The sequence below is a fragment of the Anguilla rostrata genome, chromosome 13 (genome assembly GCF_018555375.3).
Source record: "Anguilla rostrata isolate EN2019 chromosome 13, ASM1855537v3, whole genome shotgun sequence".
Taxonomy (NCBI): domain Eukaryota; kingdom Metazoa; phylum Chordata; class Actinopteri; order Anguilliformes; family Anguillidae; genus Anguilla; species Anguilla rostrata.
Genome location: NC_057945.1, coordinates 27,858,643 through 27,871,503, shown reverse-complemented (window position 1 = coordinate 27,871,503; position 12,861 = coordinate 27,858,643).

Sequence of the window (12,861 nt, the reverse complement as noted above, 5' to 3'; positions counted from 1 at the left end):
GTAGATGCAAAACAAGCTGCAGGAAACTAGCACACACGTGGGCTTGCAGCAAATAGAGCTGTAGAGCTGAAGATCATCCTACAGCTGTAGTCCTAGTCGAGCCTGACAGTGTGATTAGTCCTCTCTGACAAACAACAGACATGAGAAATGACTAGTGTTCCAATGCACTGTGCTGCTCCTACAGTAGCTGCCAGTATTTACCATGAAGTAAACTTTCCGCTAAGAAATCTATATTGACTCCTGTCTCTACAATGCTACTGCTATACAGTGCGCTTGGCTCCACAAAAAAAAAAAAGAAAAGCTGTGTTTTAGGGAAGAAAAGGTATGCGTAATTGGGAAGGCCCAGGATTCAAATATTGAACCTACTACTGCACGCCTTGAATCTGATCAAAACAAATGCAGTTTTTATTTTTGTTTTTTGTTTTTCTATTGAAATTGGAAAAACTTACAGTAATAACTATGAAAACGCTCAGGTAATGGAAGGCCAAAAAGAATGTTAAAAGCAGGTACATACACACAGGTGTGCTTTCACAGCTCATTAAGCAATTAACGATCCCAGCATGCTCAGTGTCGTGTACAGAAATGCTTGGCAGCCCTGCTTTCCAATAATTACAGTGAGCATGGCTAGAAAACTAAATCTCAATGACTTTGATGATTGTTGGGACATGAACCTCAGTGATGAAGATAGCTCAACTTGCCTAAGTGTCTGAGGTCATGTTGGCATGGAACTCTGGAAAGGGAAACTATGGTAGAAAGCATATACACCTGGATAGTGATGTCCGGGCATTAGCTCGAGGTGCAAGGCTAATCAGGTGAGAAACTCCAAATCAACTGACTACAAATTGCAGTATAGGGTGTGAGCAGACAGTGCAATCAAGAATAGATTGTCAAGGACACTACAGAGAAGGGCATCTTCCATTACACCTGGCAATGCATGGCATGCAAGTACAGTGGTGCACACAGCACAGTTAATGGTTAACAGTTAATGGTGCACACCTAAAGAAGCCTACAGGCCTGAGTACACAGCTCCAACAGTGAAGGTTTTCTGGTTGTTCCGTAATTGTCTGGGAAGCATTTTTCTGGCACGGTTCGGGTGTGACATATCTCCTTAGTAGGCAAAGTTCCGTTTCAGAAACTTCCATTGAAACCAGGTGTTTGGTCTGATAAGACCATAACGTCAGATAAGAAATTGGTTTTTTTGGTCATGTGCTCTGAGGGGGGTATAACATCAGAAAAGACACTATACCTACACTTAAATATTGTTGGATCTTTAATGTTATTGTGTTGTTTTGCATCTATTTTTCCTGGGGCTCTTGTTAAGTTCAATGGAACCAGGAACTCCAGCAAATACCAAGACATTTTGGGCGAATAACTGCCCCCGAGAAGCCAAAACATGGCTGCAAATGGATCATTTAGCAAGACAATAATCTTGGGCATACCTCAAAATCAACTAAGATCTATCTATCTCCATACCTGAACGCAATCAAAAATGTGTAGTTTATGAGTAATTGCATTATTAAAGACTATTTATTTTTCATTATACTTACATTTTTTTAAACAGTATAGCTTATGATCTGTGTTGACTGATTTATACTTCCTTTCATGCTCATGTTTCTCAACATCTTTAATAAGTGATAATTATTAAACACCAGAACAGCAATAAATTGATTAGCAAATTGTCTGTGCATGTTTTAGTCTTAAGGGATGCAAAAGAAAGAAATAAAAAAGCTTTCATTAAAAAAACTGGCAATAGAATAGTCTTGTTTCAAGTCACACTTGATTAGGCTTCAACTGGTAGCTCCTGAAGTGCATTATAAATAGTTTTCTTTTGTTCCCAAAAGGCAGATGACATACATTTTATGGTTATAAACAGTAATTTGAATAAATATTTAAAGAGAAAATTGCTTCACTGACAAAAGTAAATGCAGGTCAATCTGTTGTCGGGGTTCCTCAAAGTGACAATGATGATAAAATTCTCTGTGAAAAATAGTGCATAACAACTATGGTATGTTAGCCACTGGATGGACTTAATTAGATTCAAGGTCAGTACCACAAGGGGATTCTGGAAGCGGTGTTTTTTTTATCATAGTTTAGTTGTATGTGGATCATATAACTCATTGAAATTCTCATTTACTTTCCCTTACTGTGTTGGTTCATTCATTCTGCAACCCGGTGTCATGTTCACAAGAAAGTCTGTATGGGATCAGACAAAGAGCATGTGCCTCCTTTAGCACTTACTGACTGGAGTAAAAACTCACACACTGTATCTGTCTCTGAAGCTTGTAATTCATCTGCACATTACATTCTCTCTTTCCATTGAGTAGAACTTCAGATGTTTCCGTGCAAGAACCTCACTGGTTTTGTTTTGTAGCCAAATAGGCTATGTGTGTAGGTTTTGACCCAGGGGCAGCAGTCAAGTTAGGCATACAGCATAAACATCCTGGATCCATTAATCTCACCTTGACACTTTATTAACTATAAACCGAGAGGTACGTTAGATGACTGTGTTACATGCAAATTTGACTCTTATGAACCAGATTTGATGCAAAGTTACGTATTATGATGCATGGCTGCATTCTCCACACATTGCATGCCACTCAGGAGTCTTTTTCATATATATTTATACAATGTAAATTTGGGAAGGCCATACCAGCACAGGAATCTTTGTTTTTTATTTTTAATCCCAGTTGCTTGAATGTGTCTGTCCTGGGCTTCCATATTTAATGTTGACTCATTAAGCTTTCAGATCCCACCAACAAACAGGTGCATTCCTGGTGCTTCGCTATACATTTTAGGGGAGGTACACCACTCTACTTTCCTAAAAGTATCAGAGGGCCCTTTGATAGCTACCTAGGACATGTAAGTGCTACTCAGGTAATCCAACAACATCTACACTACTGTTTTCAACCATGCCCCTCTTCTACTGAATTGTGGTCAGCATCAAAAGGAGAGCCTTAGTGACCACATAGTCACTTTGTCAGTTGTATGCTCTTTACTTTCACAAATTCAGTCACAAGCAGCCACCCTGTCAGGGACAGCCATGATGTCCCTGCCTAAGCGTAGTTGCAAATAGGGGTCATCTGCTGTTCCCCCAGCTCCCCAGTCATTCCTATTAAAGTCTGGATATCAGATATTTCAGCAGTGACCACAACAACTCCAGCTTGTCCACCCAAGCCAGTGGTACACAAAGGTACCATGAGTTGCCTAAGGCTCACCTTCAAGGTCCAGGTCTTTGAATTCACCGCGATCCTCATCAGGCAATCTCTGGCTCAGACTTTCATCAGAAGCTTGGACACAATCCTAGTATGGTTGGCACTCCAAGGCATTAAAGTATTAAATTGCTTAGACAACTGCCAGTTCAAATCCCCTGCAGACAAGTGCAAGCAGACCCTTTCCCCACTCACATGTGGTGGGTGGGTGTCTCAGTGATATAGCAGAAAAGACCACTAGGCTTAGCTCAGTTTCTTTGTTTGAATTAACAGAGGTAACTAGTCATCAAAACTGATGGTGAAGGTGTCTGAAGACACACCCCTGACAACACAATCTCAACCCTGGCACGTCAGACTAGGAGCAGTCACTTCTGGCCTTGACTGCATGGATATCTTGACATTGGCCTCCTCTCCAATTCTACATCTCAGACTTGTTCTGACATGGGGCTGTTGGGAGGTTCATCCTGTTACTAGTGCATGCATGGGCCCCACAGTCCTGGATCAAATCCCAACCATGTCAGTGCTGACTGTGACCAGTAGGTCCACAGGGCGACGCATAATAGACCAGGGTTAGGGAGAGTTCTCCTCTTTCTATCAAACCCCGCAGCCTGCGGGTCGGTCAGGTGCCCATAGTCTGATTGCTAAAGCTACACATGAAGCATCTTCCTCCAAATCGTGTCTGTGCAAACTTGGCTTGTGGGCTTTGGTTTGAAAGGAAGCAGCTGGCCACATCACGTTCTTCAGGGGAGAGTGTATGTTTGTCTACACTCAACAGCAATTTACAGCAAGAGTGCAACTATATACAACTGGCCGTTGCAAATGGAGGGACATATAAAAACGACAGATATTTTGTGATATATTCAATATTCTAAAAGCACTGTACTGTTGCACTTGACAAATCAGTACTTAGTTCTGTCAGTGTGCCAGTACCTCCTTATAAATCGTGGCACCCAATGTAGTATTCTGAAGATGCTGATCTAGCTGAAGAATGACACAGATGGCTTAAGTGGGGCTCTTGGTACTCTTGAGCCCAGTGTAATAATAGACACTACCAAATGTTCTCCGGTGTCAGATGGATAATAGTCAGAACAAAGGTGTATGCTGTCACCATACCTACACTGCACGCTAAGTAATATAGGTACCCACTCCACTGTCATTTTTAAAGGGGTATGCATCACCTCTGTCCTACCAAGTCACTGTACACCATGTATTTCAACCTGTTCATAGGTTCTATCAAAGCCAATAATTCAATTCTCTATCACCTACTAGCATTAAGAACCTTCCCATAAAGATTCCTTTATTGGTAATCTCATCCACCAAAAGCAAGCGAGAGCAACATTGCAATGAGTTTCTCTACCACTGTGAACTGTATCTCTATCTTATATGCATTCGACCCACCACCATTATCAGAGGATGGGAAGGGTCTCTGCTTAATACAAGTCTTGAGGATGCATACTGAAAGCTCCCTGTGCCGCTGGAAAGATAAAATAACTGTTTGCCTGTTTGGTTGGGCAAACAGCTGGAGAAAGCCTTTCCAAAGCACACCCTTCCAGATGGGTAGTGGAAGATATCCAGACTGCACATGAGAGCACTGGTCTCCCCTTGCCATCTGGAATTCAGGCACATTCCATTTAGGTGTTGCCAAAGTCCTAAGCAATATCTCTGTGGAGTGAATGTAGCTAATGTCTGCCTGCTAGTCATCACTGGGTTCACCCGATTCTCCTGCCACAATGGTTTCCACCACTGTCAATGACAATGCACATGGTGTTGGTGAGACTCACAGCATTCATTCAAAGACATTTTCACACCACTTTGCTGTTGAAGGTCAGCCCAGGTGTTGCATACAGTATACACCACAGAAATAACATTGCATTTGGGTGTAGCCTATTCACTAGTTTGCACAGTCCTTCCAGCGCAAGAGAATATTAGGTGCACATATAACTGCACTCATCCTGTCATCATCCAAGTCATCCATGAAAGTCTCCAGAGGAAGTGATGATGGAATCTGGTATTTATGACATTAACACATGGACTCAAAATGCTTTCCCCCCCAGTGACATGACATTACCCAGGACTGGTCCAGTCTAAGCGCCAATGGAAATGCAGTTCACTTTGCAGCGTACATTGCACTGTCTTCATTTACCAATCCTGATGAGTGAGAAGCAAGGATTAAGTCTAAGATCCGAACTACCGCCCTGAAACCTACACTGTATGGCAGCATGTACATATCTTTAACTTAGCTCAGTCAGCTGGAATCAATAGTTTTGAGCGCAAAAGCATTGCGCTCCCTCAATCGTAATCATTTCAGAACACGATGGAATAACAGTTCCAGCATAATCTAAACGGATGCCCCTGGAAAAAGAAAGAGGCGTGATGTTGCAAAGGAGGATTTGGCGTTAGTGATTGTCCAATATTGCTTTTGCTCTCATGGATTACTTAATTACCAGTCCAAGCCTGCATTCCGCTATGTTAATGGTGGGCAATAAGGCCTTTACCTCACTTAAAGAGTAAATTGCATTACTCTCTCTCTTTCTGCCTCTCTCTCTCTCTCTCTCTTTCGCCCTCTCTCGTAACCAACACACTCCCACACATAAACACCCCCCCCCCTCCCCACATTATTTCACCAGTACTTCATACAGATAATTTTATCTGAAACGTGAAACCTACCAAGAGAAATCTCAATGAGGCAGTACCTTATTATAGCCATCTCTTTAATTGTGTAATACAGCCTACACAGGCAGGGACTTTTTGCTGCTTTCTGCCGTTTTCTGTGAATTCAAAATGCATTTTCACATGCTGGTTTTGTGATCTTAATTGATGAGCTGCGTGAGTCACCTCCTTCAGCAAAAATATACAGAGAGAAAAGATCTACCAAGTAACAGATTGCCACCGACTGATCAGGTCTATGTCATTGCTAGACAGATATGTGCTAGACAGATGAAAAATTGCTAGACAGATGAAAGTGTGGAGCAGTGGGACTGGCAGCAGAGTGGAGCAGTGGGACTGGCAGCGGTGTGGAGCAGTGGGACTGGCAGCGGTGTGGAGCAGTGGGACTGGCAGAGGTGTGGAGCAGTGGGACTGGCACTCTGGCAGTGGTTTGGAGCAGTGGGACTGGCAGCAGAGTGGAGCAGTGGGACTGGCAGCAGTGTGGAGCAGTGGGACTGGCACTCTGGCAGTGGTGTGAAACAGTGGGACTGGCAGCGGTGTGAAGCAGGGGGACTGGCACTCTGGCAGTGGTGTGAAGCAGTGGGACTGGCCGCGGTGTGGAGCAGGGGGACTGGCACTCTGGCAGTGGTGTGAAACAGTGGGACTGGCAGTGGTGTGGAGCAGGGGGACTGGCACTCTGGCAGCAGTGTGGAATAGTGGGACTGGCAGCAATGTGGAGCAGTAGGACTGGCAGCAGTGTGGAGCAGTGGGACTGGCAGCAGTGTGGAGCAGTGGGACTGGCAGCAGTGTGGAGCAGGGGGACTGGCAGCAGTGTGGAGCAGTGGGACTGGCAGCAGTGTGGAGCAGTAGGACTGGCAGCAGTGTGGAGCAGTGGGACTGGCAGTGGTGTGGAGCAGTGGTCAAAGTAGTAATTCAAAATTTAGCTTTGTACATACTTCAAAAATGACTCAAAGTTCAAGGTTGCTGGGACCAGCCAAGATAACAGTTGAAGAAAAAATGCAGTTAAACATATTAAGTGTTTTCCGATACTGAGCTCATCTGCCGCAGTATGAATGTCACTCAGTCCAGAAGCAATGCGAAGCGCGCCACAGTCTTCCTTGCACACAATCTCCCGCTCCCGCATCAGCGGATTTTGGCAGACACACGGTCATACCTGCAGCAGCTGCAGGAAGACCACACTGCACTGCCCTGGGAACCATCGAAAACAAGAAAAGCACAGAACTGGCCATCCCCCCCATTAGACCCATCGTCAGAGACATGAACCTATACCACTGAATTGCTGAACCAATGTAGAAAACCACGTTTTTAATATTTATGTAAAATCTTAAAATGTTGGCAAGCACAGGAATCCTTCTTTGCGTCTTCAATAAAAAATAATAATAACAATAATATTTATTATTATACGTATTATTCTTATTAATAAATTATTATTATTATTATTATTATTATTATTATTAATATATATATATATATATATGAATCATTATTATTATTATTATTATACACTATGTATGAAGTAGGTTATTATATATCCAAGGGAACAGTACATCTTAAGTGGAAGGATTATTGTACTGTGCATTAATTGCATTTGCATTTTTCTCACTGACAACAAGGTGAATTCTTATCCATGATCTTCAAACTGTGACTGGGAACTATTGATCTGGAGCATGTTGTCATTCAAATTATAATTAGGAGCAGGTGAGAGGTCAGCCTTCAATGCATTTGAACATCTGGATAAGAGTTCCTCAAGGACAATGGAATGCAGAGGATGCCCTGTGTGGTGTTTGGCCCCACAAGCCTTTATGTGCTTGGTCTGTCCTCAAGTCTGTCCCCATTATACAAGTCCACAAATTCCAACATTATGGTCACTCAATGCAACAATGAATCTGGGGGGAAACACAGCATTGCTGGAAAAATACAGCATTGCAGTATTTGAGCATGCACACTATAGAAAATAATGCACACATTTTCTTCAATGCACATGTTTTTAAATTCTTGAATTCATAAAAGAGTACCACTCAGAAGAGTAGACAAAAGGATCTCTACAAATTGATAGCAAAGAAAAATGACCCGGCGTGCTCTTTTTTTTGGTATGCTTTAAGGAAGGACGGTAATAAACCATAAGCACTTAAATCTGCCCGTGTAAAGTCAAACCCGAGGACAGAATGTGTCTTCATTATCCACAAAGTTGCAAACAAGCAATGCCACATATATTTCAATGTTATTTTTGTCTTCACTGCGATTCAGAGGTGTAAAGACATGCTGACACATAACAAAGCTCCGTGGCTTAGTCTATTTTCATTCTTTATCTTAATAAGAAAACCTACAACATTAGAAATGGGTAAAATATAATCTAAAAAATTACAGTATAACAACATAAGCACTTCATATTACTCTGTAATAGCTTTGCATTGGTGCTATCACAGGTTGTTCTTATCTATAATTAAAACTGTATTTTAGGGACAAGCAAATGGAAACATTAGCAGACCCAACATATATCGCTCTCTATATAATAGCAGAGTTCAAATGAATCATTTTATAGAGCCTCAAGATTAAAAAGGACCTCAATTAATTTATTCTTTTTTTATGAGTAAATAAAGTTTAACTCCAGTGCTATATTAAATTCTGTTACCCCTGCATTTATGTTATCATAATTCAATGAATAATTCCGTTTACACATGGAAAAAGTGCTTATGCCAGAACTTTTAGCGCATCAGCAGAACAAATTGTCTAAGAAATTCCTAAATACTCTTGTTAAATGTGTTTAGGGAAAGTATTTTATGAATTCATAGTGCCAAGCAGCTTGCCTGTGTGTTCCACTACTCAAAAATGGAGTGATACAGTTTTGGGTAAAGAGAAATGATGAGAGGAAATAAAAATGATGTTGGGCACGCAAATGCAAATTCACTGATAAACATTCAAAATGTTTCTGTGGGCAGAACAGAAATACTACCGTTTGAGGATAGTGGTTGTCCATTTAAGATAATTACTCACAAACTGAATATTAAGTATATGTGACTACTGTGAGCATTCAGTGTCAGCCATTATGTACAGGAAACATCTTATCATTGCTTCTGTTAACACATTTTTGCATGCTATGATGTAAACGAACAAACTAAACTGCTTCTGATCTGTACATGCAAATGGCAAACATAAATGTAAATTGCTGTGCAATGGAACAAGACAGACAATAATGGAAATACTGCCCCCTTGTGGTAGATTTTAGTGCCATGGAGCCAAGATATGTTAAGACAGCAGTGTGAGTTCAATCAAAAAAAAAAATACATATTTACACATTCAGCTTAGAAAGACTTAAATCTCCACAGGTTTGCCACTTTGTAATACACTCACAAGAAACACTGGAGTTCATATTCATTATTGATAAAAACAAAATAAACAACATGGGCTTTAAGATTTACAGAACTGTGAACTAAGAGATTACACACATTACATAGAGGCTACATGATTACTGACACAAGAATTGTGTTAATGATACAAATTTGAACTGAGGCAGTTTCAGAACAGGTATATGTTTGTGTCATTTGTGAGATATAATTTATCCATTAACCTAATTATTCAATATAACATTTAACCAAACCATGGTTTATGGTAACTAAAGTCAATGTGACTACATTCTAAATACTGTTAATGGAAATACACTGCATATAATTCAGTAAAGAAAAAGAATAATGAATGATACCATTGAAATCTTAGTTTCAGTTTGCCATTCATTATTCTAAAAACTGCTCAAACAAGCTTTGCCTTGAATAGTCCTTGTTTTGTTCTTTAGCTTAACTTGTAGGTGCCTTTTAATGAGATACACTCTGGGTTTTAAATTAGAGAAAGTTTACACAGTACTTAATCATAAACGATGAAGACTTAAATCTGCTTTACAAGAAGAATAATAGCTTTAGTATAAATAAATTCATAAACATAAATTCAAATATATGCAGGGGTGGCTTTAAGACCGAGAATCAAATACACAATTAGGCACACCGTGTATTAGTCTAATTGTGCATTTTCCCTAAAATACACCTCTCTCCTTTGGCGCTCAGTAAATCTCAATGTCACTTTGTGTCAGGACAGTAATTTATTGGCTTCTTAATACTGACGGACAAAGGTCTCCCTCATCGCTGTGAGACGTTCTATCAGGTTTATCTATGCAGGTCATTAACCCTGACCTGGTGTAAATGCACTCCGGTCCATGCAGCTTCCAATTGCAGACACGTTTTATGCCCCCAAGAAGTTCTCCCAGCGACGGCCGCCACACAGCCCATCGCTCAAGTGCTTTAAACTTGCCGTAATTGTCATATGGCAGCCAACGCAGGTTTCTTAATTGATCTGACCTTTCACAGCGCTTTTAATTTCCAATCCCAGTTTCATTGTTCCATCTGGCACTTTAAAACGACATCTGGTTAACTGTACTTTACCCGGTGATCTCTGTACAGTTATTTTCAAACTTAATATATGCTTCAACAGATGTTATTTTTTTATAGACATAGAACCAAACTGCACTCCTATATATGCCATGTCTGCAAAACTTCCTTCAGCAATTCAAATATTGACACCAGGAATTACAAGCCAGACTGCTTGCGAGGGCTGCTATTATGTTAGGGTTCTTATTTTGCTTCTTATTAGGTAAACATCAATTCAGCTCTGTTTTCTCTCATCGTCGCGCATAAATAAAACATAAGCCTTTAGTTTATAAAGTGATAAACATTTTGCAGTGCAGGGTTTAGTTTTATAAATACAACTGTTGTCAGCAAGAAAGCAAGCAAATTTGTTGAATAAATAATAAGCGAGCTCAGGAGAAGATGAGAATGCGTTCGCTGTAAAGTGTGATGCCAGTCAACAGGTCACGCTGAACCAAACGGAGCCTGTCCTCTCGCCTCGGGGATTTGCTTTATGCATTTCACACTTATTTATATGTGAATTTATCCATTCAAATTTAGAATAAAAAAAGAGATTCTTGTCAAGAAGCTACAAAGTCATACAAAAACTGATGCCTACAAAATGCGCCGTCTAATTGAGTTTCGGTTCATTACATTATGACACCTTCGCAGAGGAGGTGAATTCCATTTGGCTTTTATTAAACTTCTCCCCTTTGAATGAATCATGGTCTTGTCTTGCTAAGCAACTATTTCAAGATATCTCTATATTGTAAACGCTCTGTATGCCCGGGACGGTGCATCTGCTCGTGGCGTGGCTACGGGAAGATGATTAACTCGGACGAATGCACCATTAGCGCCAGTGTTTGGTAAGCACAGTTGGAAGTCAGATTAATCCAACTTTAAAAAACTACAAGTCTACGCTACATGTCTTTTTCCATTATCGCCTTGTCCCCCGGTAACTATGCAGCGCGCAAAAAGATGGAGGAAAAGTTGGCCCGTGAATTTCATGTGCTCTATCTTACATTTTCAACCGACGTGTTGTCGATTTTTACATCCTGCATGAAAACTTAATTGTCCGCCTTGACATTTTCCAATAGATAAATTTCCTATAGCATGTACTTTCATGGAGAAGTGCTCCAAAATGATCTTACCTGGAGGGTGTTCAATTAATGGAATATAACTGGCTGATAAAACGCGTATTGATTGCTGGAACCCAAATGATGGAGACGGAGGATATGGACACTATTTTAGCCTTGTGCTGAAAGCGCTGCTTTTTACTCTTTCCACTTTTCGCCACCGCAGCATATCGCTGGCTGCTTGTGACAAGACAGCACAATTCTAGCCTTTGATCAGGCTATCATGTGATCAGCTGCTGGGCAATTATTTGGCCAAAATAATTAGCTTTGAGTATAAGGATCATCGCACGTTTTGAATTCACTATGAATACAAAACCAAAGAGCTCAAATAGCCAATATTTAAATGTCACAATAAAAATAAACTAGAATAATTTCAGTGTGGTATAGATACGTTTCCAATGACAACATAAATCTCTTACAGCTATAGTTTAAAAACAAAACAAACTCAGCGGCCTTTTGTTGAGAGACAGACATTGACGTGTTTAGTCCTCAAGGTCAATGTCTGCTGCTCCCGTGAAACGCTCCAGCCACTGATAGACGTGTCCTCTCTCCAGAGCCCATTCAGTGAGAACACACCACAGAACATCTGTTCGCAAACAGCCCGGATCGAGGCGCGCTGACACGGTCCTGCCGCCCGAGCGGCCCAATTCCCTCGCCAAGTCCAGATGGCACGCGGTACATTTACCTATACGTCCTGCGCAAATCAAGACCTGGTGTTGCCTGCAGGTAACGCCCCAGGCAAGTCTGTGCCACTCGCCGCTGACCACCCTCCAGTGGCCTCAAATGTTCTCTTCTGTCAAAGACAAATTGTCCAAGCGCCCGCTCTTTATGAATTCACCCCCAGTCCATTCCTCTAAAGAGGTTAAATAAAACCCTTGGCCCGAGCCGCCGCTTAAACTTTCGGGAGGAAAAATGAGGCGCTGTGAAAGTTGGGAGCTCCAAAACCGTGCCAAAGCATGAAACCGAACAAGACTTTGTTTTCTTTTCACCCCTCTGTGCGCTCAATCACAGAGGCACGAGCAGCGGTATGCCTCGCTGCGGTCATAACAAACGCCCTGACTGTCTGAGTGTAGCAGTGGGGTTTTTGTGACTCCCTTCCATTATAGTGGGATTATGAAAGGAGGCACAAGAATGAAATCCGATATACGAATAAATACCGCACATCAGCGAACAATTTTTCCCAAATTACTAGACAATTTCCAACAGAGGTTCTAATTGCAGGAAAACTAAATCATTTTAGGTTTCCACCTCCTGATAAATATTTATTTAGTGTCAGCCAAAGCATGGCAAGTTCCACCATGACTGAACAAGGTATATATGCTATGTTTGGGGTTTCAAAACATGGCTAACACATTACACGGTTTTTCTCCCCTGCAACAATAATTTATGGCTCTTAATGACAGAGAGAGTGAGAGAGAGAGAGAGAGGTGTGTGATACGACATGATGTAATCCAATAC